Below are 15,660 nucleotides of genomic sequence, written 5' to 3'. Positions count from 1 at the left end.
AAGATAAAGGAGAATGTTGCCTTTGATGGTCTTTAGAAAAGACCATGCTATGATAGAAGAATAAAATGCAAGACTTTCAAAATTCATGTTCCAAAGAGTCACTTAATATCTGCCAGAAACAGCTGGGTTTATTTTCACATCCAGAGTACTAAGGACAGAAGAAGAAAGATGTCCAGGTTTGAGGTTTTTAATCTGTTTGTCAACCATGTGCATATTTTACACAACATTTAAATTCCTGGATGACGAATAAACATGGGACACAAAACCTTGCTTGGGATATGAAGACAAGATTTCAAGGATCATTTTCTAACTTGAGGGTTAGAGTAGGTTGTCTGTGTTTGTAAATCTCTTTGGACTTTTAATAATTATTTTAAAATTATTCACATCATTACTAAAAACTCCCTTCACTCCTCTCATCTTAATTTCACGCCTCTATCTCAAGAGGTATTTTTCCTCTTCTTTTTTTTTTTTGAGTTGGAATCTCACTCTGTTGCCCAGGCTGGAGTGCAGTGGCACACTCATGGCCACCGCAGCCTCGACCTGCTGGGCTCAGGCGATCCTTTCTCCTCAGTCTTCCAAGTAGTTGGAACTACAGGCGTGAGCCACCACGCCCGGCTAATTTTTTGATATACTGCAGAGATGACATCTCGCCAAGTTGCTCAGGCTGGTCTCGAACCCGTGGGCTCAGGCAATCCTCTCTCCTCGGCCTCCCAAAGTGCTGGGATTATAGGCGTGAGCTACCACATCCGGCCTCAATGTATATTTTTCTAGGGTCTGTGAAATTTGATCTAGGTCTTGAGATCAGATCATATTTTTTAATTAAACTTTTTATTTTAAAATAATTATAGATTCACATGCAGTTGTCAAAAATAATATGAAGAGATCCAATGCATCTTTTACACAGCTTCCCCTACAAGTAACTCTTACAGAACTATAGTAGTTATCACACCAGGACATTGACATCGGCATAGTCAAGAGGCAGAACATTTCTGTCAACACAAGGATCCTTTATGTTTCTCCTTTATAGGTACACTCACTTCCCTCCCACTCCCCACCCGCTTCTTATCCCTCATAAACCACAAATCCATTGTTCATTTCTATAATTTTGTCACTTCATAAACATTGTATAAATAGAATCATATAATATATAACTTTGTAGAATTGGCTTCCCCCGCCTCCCACCATAATTTTCTGGAGATTCGTCTGGGTTTTTATGTATATTAATAGCATATTGATATTATATTAATATGCATATTAATAGCCCACCACTTTTTATTGCTGCAGAGAATTCCATGGTGTGAATATATCACAGTTTGTTTAATCATTCCAACATTGAAGGACATTTGGGTTGCTTACAGTGTTTTGCTATTGTAAATAAAGCTTCTAGAGATATTGCTGTACACGTTATAATGTGAACATACATCTTCAGTTCTTTGGAATTAATTCTCAGAAAAGCAATTACTAGCTAACATATAGCTGCATGTTTACAGAGTTTTAGAAACTACGAAACTGTTTTCTAGCCTGGCTGTACTATTTTAACATTCCCACCAACAATGTACACATAATCAAGTTTCTCTACATTCTTGCCAACATTTGGAATTTTACTATTTTTAAAATTTTACCCATAGGTGTGTAGTTGTATTTCATGAAATTTTAACCACATTTAACCCTAATGGCCAGTGATGTTGAAAATCTTTTTATGTGCTTATTTATCATCTCTTCAGTAACATGTCTTTGAAACTTTTGCCAATTTTCTAATTGTTTGTTTTTGCATTGTTTGATTTTTAAGGGTTCTTTATATATTTTAAATATAGCCCTTTGTTGGATATATGATTTGAAAATATTTTCACCTATTCCATAGCCTGTCTTTTCACCCTGCTAATAAGGTGCTTGAAAGGAATGTGAATTCTGCTATTGCTGGATGGAGTGGAGTATTCTATAACTGTCAATTAGATTCTGTTGGTTGAGAACATTGTTAATTTCTTTTATATCCATGCTGACTTTCTTCTAATTGTTCTGTCAATTGTTGAGAGAAGGACGTGAAGTTTGCAAGTATAACTGTGGATTTGTTTACATGAGGGGGAACCAAAAATAATCCTTTTACTTATTAAAAATTGTGTATTTATTCTTACATGTTTAAATTTTAGTCACCTTCAAAGTACTCTCCGTTTAATGCAATGTACCTATTGAGACTTTTTTTCCACTGCTCCAAACAGTTTTTTAACTCATCAGTTTTGATGTGTTTTAGTGCTTCTGCTGTTCTCTGTTTCACCTCTTTCACATGGGCAAAACATCCCTTGAAGGACTTTTTTCACCCAGGGAAACAAACAAACAAAAAAAGCCACTTGGGGCAAGACTGAATGAGAGAAAGGGTGAGGTATGGAGGTCATGACGTTTTTGGTCAAAAACTGCTGAACACTCAGCGTGGTATGGGCAGGTGCGTTGTTATGGTCGAAGAACCGGTCACCTGTTTGTCACACCCAGGATGCTTTTTCCACAAAGTGTGATGCAACCTTCTCAAAACTTCCGGGTAAAAACTTTGGTTGACTTTTTGATCAGGAAGAACAAATTCCAAGTGTACTACAAGGGTCCTGCCCTTCAAAAGGTGTCAGAAAAACTCAGAGAAAAGAGAAGATTTAAATAAAATTCAGAGTCCCGGGGCCACCATGGTTCTGGGTTTTGGGGGGGCCTTCCCTCATATTTTCTTGCAATCCTATCAATACTCCCTTCATGAATTTTACAGCTTGGTGGTTTGGTGCATACACAATTAGATTGCTACATCTTCTCGGTAGAGTGACCTTTTTATCATTATATAATGTACCACTCTGTCTCCAGTAATTTCTTTGGTCTGAAATCCAGTTTATGTGCTATTTATATAGTCACTTCTGCTTTGCTTCAATTAATGTCCATATAGCTTTTTATATTCCTTTTGCTTTCAATTTGCCAGTGTTATTATACTTGAAGTGAGTTTATTGTTGACAACATATAATTAATTGGGCTATGTTTTAAAACTTTCTACAAATTTTGATATCTGAGTTGATTTAGATTTCATTCAGTTTGAGATCTCTCTGGTTTTTTGCATGGAGGATTTTCTATTGAAACCTGGACATTTTCATGGTGGCCCCGGGACTCTGAATCTTATTTAAATCTTCTCTTTTCTCTGAGTTTTTCTGACACCATTCCAATAGGGAGAAGGAAGGTACTGCTTCATTACTGCTAAATTGAGGTAGAAGTTTGCCTCAGCTCCTGAGTGTGGGGACTCTCTTCATTCCTGCTGAGTGGGGATGGAAATTTTGGCTTCCATTGAATGTGAATAGAAGCATAAAATTCATTGCCTTGGGTGTCTGACTTTTTTTGCTTACCATAGTATTTTACAAGGACGTATCTTTATCCTTGTTATAGCATAAGTTGGTATTTCATTCTTTTTTATGGCTGAATAATAATAAATAAAAGGTATGTGCCCTTTTACTTATTCATTCATCAGATAATAGACATTCACTTTTTCACTGTGTGGCTAATATGAGTAATTTTATGCTATGAGAATACACACACATACACACACACACAAACACGCTATGAACATTTATGTACAAGTTTTTGCAGAAATATATGTGTTCAGTTCTTTAGGGTACAAACCTAGGAATGGAATTGCTGGGTCATATTAAATCTGAGTTTAAATTTTTGAGAAACTTTCAAACTATTTTCCAAAGTTGCTTTACCATTTGACATTCTTTTTTTTTTTGAGTCGGAGTCTCACTGTCTCTTAGGCTGGAGTGCAGTGGCATGCTCATGGCCACTGCAGCCTGGACCTGCTGGACTCAGGCGATCCCTTCCACTTCAGACTTCCAAGTAGCTGGAACTACAGGTGCATGCTACCACGCCTGGCTTATCATTTGACATTCTTACCTGCAATGTAGGAGGTTTCAATTACTCCACATCCTTGTCCACACTTAGTATTTTCTTTTTTTTTTAATTGCAGCTATTCTAGTGGGTATGAAGCAGAAATCTCATTTTGTTTTTCAGTTGCATTTCATTAAAGATGAATGATGAGCATCATTTCATGCGTTTATTGGCCATTTGTGTATCTTCTTTGGAGAAATGTCTATTCAAACTATTTGCTCATTTTTGTAATTGGACTATTTTTCTTTTTATTGCTGAGTTGTAATATTTATATATTTTGAATATGAGATCCTTATTAGATATATGCTTTTCAAATATTTTCTTCTATTCTCTGAGTTGTCTTTTCAGTTTCTTGATTGTTTCCCTTGACTTTCTGCATCTTCTTATGTTCGTTTTACATATAATGACCAAGATTTGCAGTTATACTTAGTGGGGAACTAGCACAAGTTATATATAATCCATTTTTCCCAGGAGTAGACATCTAGACTCTAGACCATATTTAATAATATATATCATCTATTTTTAAATATCAGTGAGTGAAAACTAAAGGAGATCAGGAAGTGGAGACTGGTCAAAATTTTCCATAAACATGTTTCTCCCATCAAATGTAGAATAAATAGATATTCAGTTGACACTGTCACCTGATTCTTTAGTCTCCTGGCAGGTCCTGAGCCTCAGAACTGATGTTGCACATCTGGATTGTTGGATGTGAATAACAGAGGAGTTTTCACCAGAGCATATAGTTGAGCTCCTTTGGGTACCATAGGGCCGTAACTTTAGTGGCACTAGAGAAAAAGAGCCATATCTCACCACTTATGCTCCTTTCCTTGATGCAGAAATTGCAAGCCCGTGTGATGCACCATCACAACTCTCTGACCTCATCTTGAAAATAAAGGAGCAGTTTCCTTCAACCCCTGCTTTTTATTTGGTAATAGAAACCCCCCAAAAAGATACTTGATTTCTAATCACGTATTCTTCTATGAGAGCAAAAAAATGTGAAATTCTGGGTAAGTCTATGCCATAACTCTAGATAATAAAGATGCCACATTATCTTGCATTTGTCAGTAATAATATTATTAATAAACTGAAATGTGTAGCTTCTATATAAAATTAGAAGGCTAGTTCTTCCCCGCTACCCACACATGCAATTTCACATTTAGGATTTCAAAATCAGTCTGCTTAGTGTTTTTTTTTTTTTCAGGAAGCAGAAAATCCTGCCATTTTGATAAAAAGGATAACATAGTTATAATAAACGTTTAAGCATTAAAATGATTACTCAAAATACATGAAACAACATTTTTTTTAGAAATGCAAGAACAATTGGGAAGAAAACATGCAGAGTGGTTAACATACCACCCTAGTACTTCTTTTAGGTCAGGACCAAGCAGGTTATGCTTTATTCTCTGACCTCTTCTCACCCTTGTCCCTCCAGGCTTGGAGTGAAAAGATCAAGCCCAGGGAGCATGACTACCTGAACCCCAGACCCAGACCACTCACTCTGTACTCAGGACCTAGGAATTCCCTGCTTAACTGGCTCCAAAGCCATTTTTAGGATGTGTACAGGCCTCTTCCCCAGGTCTGTTCTCCTGAGGATAGACCCGAATCCCATACACCCAGGCCTATGGACTAGGCAAGAGAGATCTTCCTTGGGGAGTTAGGGGTGATGTTTAGACATATGGAATGGGTGTTTACAGGCCTGCACATTTGTAAGTTTCATTGTGGTGCAGGTTGGGGACACAGCTGGTAAGTGATGGGGAATAGATCTTCTGACAAGGCTATATTCCAGTGTAAAATATAAGGAATCTGAGATCTCTCTTTGAACTTGGCTTTTCGAATGATTAGAAATATATATTTTTCGATGCAGAAGTATAAAACATATTTAACAGTCGGTTAGCAAATTCTTACGAGGGTTCCAGTCCCGGGATGGCTTTGATTTCAAGTAGTTGTATGAGCTTGCTTCACAGTTTGATTCCAGTTTTAAAATGGTAAGAGCATGTCTTACCCTTATCAACCTTTGACAACTCTAGTCAAAAAGAGAATGAAAAAACAGAGGATTTGAAATGATTGGTAATCTATACTTTCCAACTTTTAGGATTATAAACACCGTGTGTACCTTCTTTAGTGCAACCTTTGTAAAACAGATATATCCCCTTTTTATTAATATATATCAGTTGCCTTTTTAATGTCTTAAAAATAGAAGACAATTAGAAGTTACCTTTCAGTTTCTTCGTAACATAAAACATTGATACCCATCCCATCACTCTCCCATCAGAGAAACGTTGGCTGCATTCCCTGTCCCATGGGGCCCAAGCAGCTCTCAGCTGACACTATGATGCATGGAGCAGCAGAAGCCTATGGGTCAACTCTCAGGAAGGAAAGACAAGTAAATCAGAGGAGGATGTCCAGAGAGAGTTTCAGAGCAAAGGCTGAACTGGGAGAACGACTGCAAAGCCAAGTCTGGAATGGGCAGGGGAGAGACTGGGACAATAGACAGCTCAGCAAACAGGACAGAGACAGTAAGAATGCCTTTGTCAAGGCACAAGACATAGCTGTAACCAAGACGGAGATTTGGGGTCTTCTATGTGTGTGTATTATCTGGATCTGTTTTTAAGGTTCCAGGAAGAAGTGGGCAATACATAGATTCTCATCCTACAATTTTGTGTGGATTCTGTGAAGTTTGTACAGTACCTCATCCATCTCTCTCTTTTCGATTCTGGAATACCCAAGTGACTTAGACACTTAATACAACAACTAAGTTTGTTGCTTTTTACTGTGCCAAGCAGAATTCTAAGCACTTAAGATTTGTTAGCCGGGCTTGGTGGCTCAGCCTGTAATCCCGCGCCTTTGGGAGGCTGAGGTGGGTGGATTGCCTGAGCCCGAGGGTTCGAGACCCGCCTAGGCAGCAAGACCTCATCTCTACCATAAATCAGAAAAATCAGCCGGGCGTGGTAGCGCATGCCTGTAATTTCGGCTACTTGGAAAGCTGAGGCAGAAGGATCACTGGAGTCCAGCAGGTCGAGGCTGCGGTGGCTGGGAGCGGCCACTGCACTCCAGTCTGGGTGACAGAGTGAGACTCCAACTCAAAAAAAAAAAAAAAAAAAGATTTGTTCTAAGGAAGGTTTGTAAGCCCTCAATCCTCCCAACCCTATGAATTTGCTATTATTAACATCATTGCTATTTTGAAGTTAGAAATTGCTGAGGCAGAGGTCATGCAACTAATAAGTAGCAGAGCTGAGATTCAAATCCAGGTACACTGATGACACAACCCTGATCTTCTGACCACCCCACTATATTATCTTCCAGTAGAAGCCTTCGCTTGCTCACATTTGCCTTTAGCTAAAGAATGTGCTCAAACACTTCAAAGTATACCTGAATCTTTCGGGGGAAAAGCTCTTCCAACTTTTAACTAACACTGTGATCTGTGGTTCCTCCCCTATCGCCTCTGGCCATGTTGCTGGACAATGTGGAGACACTGCAGAGACCGTCATCCTGGAAAAGGATCACTTTGCTTAGAAGGGGTTGAGTCCTAGACAGTGTAGCCTTGGACGGTCAGAGTGCTGACATTGTGCAAGGTCCATCACCACCACTTATTTTCTCTCTTCCAGACCAGCCCATGAAGGTATATTGACCCACTTCTCTGGGCACGGCTAGACCTTGTAAGGAAGTGACCCCAAACACCTTTGATGTCTCTACATATCTATTGGTACAAAAATCAAGTCTTGCTACTGAATTTATGGTGCTTCCAGCCCTTTCCAGTAAACATGACAAATGCTCGCTGCTGATTGCAGACAGGATGTGAAGCATGATTTAATCTCACTCTCCTGGGTCTGATGACTTCATTAAGCTGGAATGCTCCCTAGGTAGTTACGGGCATCAGTCAAATGACGAGAGTTGGTTCAATCAAACTCTTACTTGGAGAGACCTTTTCTCGGTATCAGATATTCTCCCCTGTAAAAGGATGCAATTTCCTAACTTATCACAGGCTCACCCAGTCTTCAGAGGGGTAGTATGTGGCCAGACTTGCCTGGTGTGATAAGGGGCCTTCACGTGGCATGTCTAGTTTCATTTCACTACAACAAAGTTTGGCAGCCCAGCCAGCTGCTGCGCCGTGGAGAGTCTGGGAAGGAATGGGCATAGAGAGGGGAAGGTATAGCCTCTTAGAAAACTAGACATTCTCCACCACACCTGGATGTATCTGTACACCTCTTTTCACGCGCTTACCCACCAAACTTTGCTCTGTTTTCCTTGCTGTATCTCTGGCCCATTGCCTTTGCCTGAGCTTCAGCTCACTTCAAACCCCTGGTTTTAGGCACTTGGATTGCTGCAATAGCTGCCTGACTGGTCTTTCTAGCGTTAGCCTTTCTTTTTTCCTGTCCAGATAGCCAAATTCATCTTCCCTGAATAGACTTTACCCAAAGTGCTTTTGGTGTCATTTACAAGACTCTACAGCCAAATACAAGGTCAAAGAGATTTACTCTGTTTTTTAAAAAATATCTTGCCGGCCGAGCTCGGTGGCTCAGCCTGTAATCCCAGCACTTTGGGAGGCCGAGGTGAGTGGATTGCCTGAGCCCGCGCGTTGAGACCCGCCTGGGCAACTTGACGAGACCTCATCTCTACAACAAATCAAAAATTAGCCGGGTGTGGTAGCGTGCGCCTGTAGTTCCAGCTACTTGGAAGGCGGAGGCAGAAGGATCGCCGGAGTCCGGCAGGTCGAGGCTGCGGTGGCCGGGAGCGGCCACTGCACTCCGGTCTGGGCGACAGAGTGGGACTCCAACTCAAAAAAAAAAAAAAAAAAATCTTGCCTTTACCACCATTCATTCAATCACAACTTTATTATTATTATTTTTATTTTAAAGCTGTGGGGTACAATTCAGGGCTAGGTATACAAATGTTCGTTATGCAGGTACCCTTGCTGATGAGGTGTGACCCCGCCCCCACCCTTTGGCAGTTTCCCACTACTGCCAATTCCTTTCTTATAGTATTTTTGTTTTATTGTAAAGATGTGGGGTACAATTCAGGGTTAGGTATACAAATGTTGATTGTGCAGATACCCTTGTTGATGAGGTGTGCCCCACCTTCCCATAGCCGTTTCCCTCAACTTCCACTCCCAACCCCCACCCCCTTTCTTATAGTATTAAAACAATTGTTCAAGGTCTGCTTATGAGTGAGAACATGTAATACTCAGTTCTTTGTTTCTGTGATAGATCACTCAGTATTATAGACTCTAAGTCCATCCAAGTTGCTGTGAAGTTCATCGTTTTGACCTTTTCATGGCCGTGTAATATTCCATCATGTATATGTACCATATTTTTTTTTATCCAGTCCTCCTTTCAATGGGCAGCACGGTTGGTTCTATGTTTTTGCTATTGGGAATAATGCTGCAATAAACAGGCGTGTGCAGGTATCTTTTTCATAGGGTGATTTGAGTTCCTCTAGGTATATTATCGGTAGGGGAGATGCAGGGTCACACGGGAGGTTGATTTTCAGGTCTTTTAGGAATCACCACGCTGTTTTCCACAGAGGCTGTACTAGTTTACACTCCCACCAACAGTGTAGAAGTGTTGCCTCTTCCCTGCATCCTCTCCAGCATCTGTTGTTTTTTGAGTTGTTGATGATGGCCATCCTGACTGGAGTTAGGTGGTATCTCAGTGTGGTTTTAACTTGCATTTCTTTGATGACTAATGAGGCTGAGTATTTTTTCAAGTATCTGTTTGCTGCTCATGTGTCTTCTTTTGAGAAGTGTCTATTCATATCTTTTGCCCACTTTGTAATGGGGCTGTTTGTTTTTTTCTTTGCAGCACGTTTGAGTTCCTTGTAGTTCCTAGATGTTAGGTCTTTGTCAGATATAGAGTTGGCAAATATTTTTTCCCAATCTGTGGGCTGTCTCCCCACTCTTTCAATGGTTTATTTGGCTTTGCAGAAGCTTTTCAGTTTGACGAGGTTCCACTTACCTCTTATGGCGTGGGCGCTTGGGGTTTTGATCAGGAATTGGTTGCCAGTTCCAACTGCCATAAAAGTGTCTCCTGCATTTTCTAAGGTTTTTAAGTTTGAAGTTTTATGTTTAGGTCTTTGATCCATTTAGAATAGAGTTTTGTGTATGGTGGTAGGTAGGGGTCTTGTTTTAATCTTCTGCATGTGGTCAGCCAGTTTTCCCAGCACCGTTTACTGAATAGGCTCTCCTCTCCCCAGTTGGTGGTGGAGGCTTTATTGAAGATGAATTGGTTGAGAAATTGAGGTTTTGCTTCTGGAATCTCTATCCTGTTCCATTGGTCTATATGCCGGTTCTTGTATCAATACCAGGCTGTTTTGATAATTATAGTTTTAGAATAAAGCTTAAAGTCTGGGAGTGTGATGTCTCCTGCTTTGGATATTTGCATGGAATATTTTTCCATTTGCTTGTGTCATCTTTGATTCCTTTGAGCAGTATTTTGTGGTTTTTGTTGTATAGGTCTTTGACTTATCTGGTTAGGAAGATGCCAGGGTATTTCATGTTTTTCTGTGGCTATTGTGAATGGGACTGGGCTTTTTATTTGTGTTTCTGTTTGTTTATTGCTGGTGTATAGGAATGCAACTGACTTTTTTACATTTATTTTTTACCTGAGATTTTGCCAAAGTCCTTTATCAGAGCAAGGAGGTTTTTGACAGATTCTTTTGGGTTTTCGAGGTATAGAATTATGTCATTCACAAAGAGGGATAACTTGACTTCCTCTTTTCCTATTTGAATACTCCTGAACTCCTTCTCTTGTGTCTGATTGCTCTGGCTAGGATGTCCAAAACTATGCTGAAAAAGAGGGGTAAGAGTGGGCAGCCTTGTTTTTTTTCTGGTTTTCAGGGGAAATGGTTCCAATTTCTGTCTGTTTAGCAGTATGCTGGCTGTGGGTTTCTTGTAGATGGCTCTTACTATTTTGAGGTATATTCCATTCAGATGCCTAGATGTTTGAGCATTTTTATCAAGAAGGGGTGCTGGATTTTATCAAAAACTTTTTCTGCATCTAACGATATAATCATGTGTTTTTGTCTTTACATCTGTTGATGTATTTAATTACATTTATGGTCTTGCTGATGTTGAACCAACCCTGCATCCCGGAGATGAAGCCTACTGGATCGTGGTGGATGATTTTTGAGATGTGATGTTGAATCCAGTTTGCTAGAATCTTGTTGAGAATTTAGGCATCTATGTTCATTAAGGATATTGGCCTGTAGTTCTCTTTCATTGTTGGATATTTACCCAGTTTGGATATCAATGTGATGTTAGGTTTATAAAATGATTCAGGGAGAGTTCCATCTTTCTTGATTGCCTGGAATACTTTTAACAGGAGTGGTATCAGCTCCTCTTTGTATGTTTTGTAGAATTCTTCTGGAATGCCATCCAGTCTATTTTTTTTTTTTTTTGTAGTTAGTTTTCTTATGACATAGTTGATTTTCTGTGTTGTTATTATTCTATTTAGGGTCTTGATTTCTTCTTGTTTCAACCTGGAGAGACTGTGTGATGTAAGAAACTCCTTTATTTCATTTAAGATCTGGGGTTTATTTCCATAAAAGTGTACATCGTAATCTCTGATAATCTTTTATATTTCTTCAGAGTCACTTGTGACTTCATCTTTTGAATTTCTAATTGTGTTTATTTGGGTTTTTTCTCGGTCAGTCTAGCTAGAGGTTCATCAATCTTGTTTATCCTTTCAAAGAACCAGCTTTTAGTTTCATTGATTTTTTTTTTTTTTGTATTATCTTTTTGTTTTCTATGACCCAAATTTGGGTTTTTATTTTGGTGATCTGGATTCTTCTGTTGAAGTTAGGGTTTTGGTGGTCTTGCTTTTCCAGCTTTGTTAGGTGATTTGCTAGGCTGTTAACTTGTGATCTTTCCATTTTCTTCATGTGTGTTCATAGAGATATGGATTTCCCTCTTAATACAGCTTTCTTGACATCCCAGAGATTTTGGTAAGATGTTTCTTTGTTTTCATTTGCCTTGAGGTATCTTTTAATCTCTGTTTTGATTTACATGTTGACCCAGGAGTTGTTTAGGATCATGCTGTTTAGTATCCATGTTTTTGTGGATTTGGGGGAATTTTATTGCTGTTGATATTTATTTTTATTCCACTGTGGTTTGAGAAGGTACATGGCAGTATTTCAATCTTATGAAATTTGTTTATGCTTGATTTATGGCCAAGGATATAGTCGATCTTAGAGTATGTTCCTTGTGGTGATGAGTAGAATGTATATTCCGTGTTTGTTGGGTGGAATGTTCTGTAGTTAAGTCCATTTGGTCAAGTGTAACGTTGAGGTTCCATATCTCTTTGTTGACTTTTTGTCTTGATGATCTGTCTAGGGTTGTTAGTGAAGTGTTTAAGTCCCCAGCTACTATAGTGTTAGATTCAATATCTCTTTTAAGTTTACCTAGAAGCTGCTTTATGAAAGTTGGTGCTCCTATGTTGGATGCATATATATTTAGGATGTATATTTCTTGTTGATGGATTGAACCTTTTATCATTATGTAGTGACCTTCTGTGTCTTTTTAAATTTTTGATAGCTTAAAGGATATTTTGCCTGATGCTAAGATTGCACCTCTTGCTTTCTTTTGTGTTCCATTCACCTGAAATTTTGATTCCCATCCTCTTACTTTGAGTCTGTGAGTGTCTTTTCTAGTGAGTTGAGTCTCTTGGAGCAATATATTGTTACCTCATAATATTTTATCCAATTTGCCTTTCTATGTCTTTTCAGGGGTACATTTAGTCCATTTACATTCAGGTTAATTATAGAGATGTGAGAGTTTATCCCTATCATGAGGTTCTTATAGAATTTGTTGTTGTTGCTGTTTGTTGTCTTTCTTTTGATTTTTGGGTTAATTTATGTGTATTTTCAATCTTTTTTCTACATTCTTGGGAGAGGGATTGTCATTATTTTTTTCTTTTCTTCTGTGTTTAATACTTTCTTATGTGTTTCTTGTAGAGCTGGTCTGGAGGCAGCATTAACTCATAGGGATTGAATATTTGGGAAGGATTTTAATTTTCCATCACGAATGAAACCTAGCTTAGCTGGGTAGGTAATTCTTGTTTGAAATTGTTTATCTTTGAGAACTTTGAAGAGTGGGCTCCAAGTTCTCTTAGCCTGAAGTGTTTCTGTAGATAAGTCTGCTGCTATTCTAATTAGCTTTTCCCTGTAAGTAGTCTGTCATTTCTCTCTTGCTACCTTTAGAATTTTTTCTTTTATACCTACTTTGTGTCAGTGAATTATTATATATCTAGGAGTGGGTCTTCTCATTTGTTGTCTTGCAGGGGTTCTCTGAATCTCGTTTGAATGGTTGCATCTCTGATGAGATGAGGGAAGTTTTCTTGGATAATTTCATGGAATGTTTGTTCCAGGGTGGTCTCTGTCTCCTTGTCTGCCTCAGGGATTCCAATTAATCTTAGGTTTGGCCTCTTGAAATAATCACTCATCTCTTGGAGGTTATGTTCTGTCTTATAAATCTTCTTTTTATGTTTTTAACAGTTTGAATTAGTTCCATATTTTGGTCCTCAAGCTCTGAGATCTTTCTTCTGATTGGTTAATTCTGCTTTCCATGCTTATCAGTTTGTTGCTTATTTCATTCACTGTATTCTTTATTGCTGTTATCTCAGCAATCAACTCCTTCATTCTTTCTTCTTGTCTTTCCTCATTTCTATTTATTCTCTCTATTAATATATTGGTATCTGGATTTGTGGTTTGAGACCAGTCATCCTGGGAGCTCTTCGTTGTTTGAGTTTCAGAGTCTGTATTCTCAGTGGCTGACCTCCCAGGACTCATATTCTTCCTTTGGTTTACTCCTTTGTGTTTTGGTATATAATTTACAAGAGAAGAAGGAAAAACATTCTGACTTAGACAATTATTTTATCATTAACCAACCATACCTAATTGACGGCATCTGCAAATTTTATTCATAATTCCTTTATTTTCTTTCTGTATTGCTTTTTTAAAGTTGAGGCATGTCATGTATTTGACTTGTACCTCAGTCTTCCTGATAGCATTAGAATAATTATCACCTAAATAAGATTTAGTGGAACTAAGTTATGAAATATTTAGAGTGATTTTGTACATGAGAATAAAAATTTTATATAGATTTTTAAAAAAAGTTGTAAGTAATTTGGTCTGATTATAGATGTAATTATTCATTCTATATTCTGGTCCTAACACAGCAAATGGGAAAAATGTGAGTAACCATATGTGTTAAATATCAGTCACTGTTATTCTCATCTCTTTGGGCATCAGGCAGAGAGATATTTTATGTTCTTTACTAGTGTAGTTCTCTATCTTTGCCAGTACATGCTTACCTTTAAAGATAAAACACAAATGTAATAGATAGCTTTCATAAATAAAATTGGGTTCTTACTGAATAGACCTTTCATGGTAACCTACCCCTTACAAAATTATGGAAATAAATAAAGCTTTTACAATGACATGTGTTGATAAAATATTTTCACTGCATGGATATTCTGTCACATCTGTGATTGCTGTTTATAAATAGAGAAAAATATGAGTGGCATGTAGATGTTTTACTCTTCAGTAGCAATATGAATGTATTTGTAAAGATTGAATTGGGATTTCAGTGTTACAATACACATAGATAAAGCCAGAATAGTTCATAAAGAATTATTAAAAAGAACTTTTCATTTTTTGGATACAAAATCACTATATTTCTTGTGTGTTTTCAGCCCTTCAAAGCTTTTAATGTTGATAGATTTTTGGTGTTTTCTCACAGACTTTGATAAATTCATTAAATATTTTTATTAGATATTTTTATATTTTACTAATAGTGATACATTTTTGTTGGCTCTTTAACGTATACTCATATTCATTTTCATGTTTAAAAGTCTTCAAACTAATTTCCTTCAGTATTATTGCATTTTCACTTTATGCATACTTATTTTTCAATTATTTGACAGAACAGAGCATCTTCATTATTTTCAACATTATTTTTAACAGATTATAAGTATTTAACAAATTATAGCATAATTCTTAGTTTAGAATTATTGCATGTTCCTTCTCAAAATGTATTTAATATAGATAGTATAAAGAATAAAATAAAAATATAATTTAAATCCTCATTTTTGTCTCAATTAAAAACTAATATTTTAATAACCCTTTTTAACAAAATTTGAATTACATTTATATATAATATGCAATATGCATAATATTTCATGTACTTGGTTTTGTGCAGCAATTTTTACTTTAATCGTATCATGATTAGTTTCCATTTCTATTGATATTACCTAAAAATGTCATTATAGTGACCATACGATATTTCACTTTTGGATGTACTTCAATTTATTTTATTACTTCTCCATTGTATATTTTGTTCATTTCACTTTTTCTTGTCATAAATATTACAGTTAAAACTTTATACGTAACTACTTGACCTCATCTCTCACTATTTTTTTTAGAATAGATAGCTAGAAGTATTAATGATCAAAGGTAGGAATAGTTTGAAGAGTCTTAACTTATACTGCCAAATTATTTCTTAGGAAATTATCCCAATTTTTAATTCCACTTGCAGTATAATAGAATGCTCCTCTCACTTTATATTCATCAATATTGAGTATCAGTATTTCAATTTTTAGCAATTAGACAGGCATCTTATTTTATTTTTTATTTTACTGATTAGTAGATTGAGTATTTTCATGATATTGATTTACTATTTGTATTTCTTTGATGAATTATTTTTAAATAGCTTTTATCTATTTTTTTCTACAGGAGTATGAAAGCTTTTCTTATTTACAAAGACTTTTA

This window comes from Carlito syrichta, unplaced genomic scaffold (genome assembly GCF_000164805.1).
Source record: "Carlito syrichta isolate Samal-C Ts95f unplaced genomic scaffold, Tarsius_syrichta-2.0.1 Scaffold305226, whole genome shotgun sequence".
Classification (NCBI taxonomy): Eukaryota; Metazoa; Chordata; class Mammalia; order Primates; family Tarsiidae; genus Carlito; species Carlito syrichta.
This window is presented reverse-complemented; position numbering follows the sequence as displayed.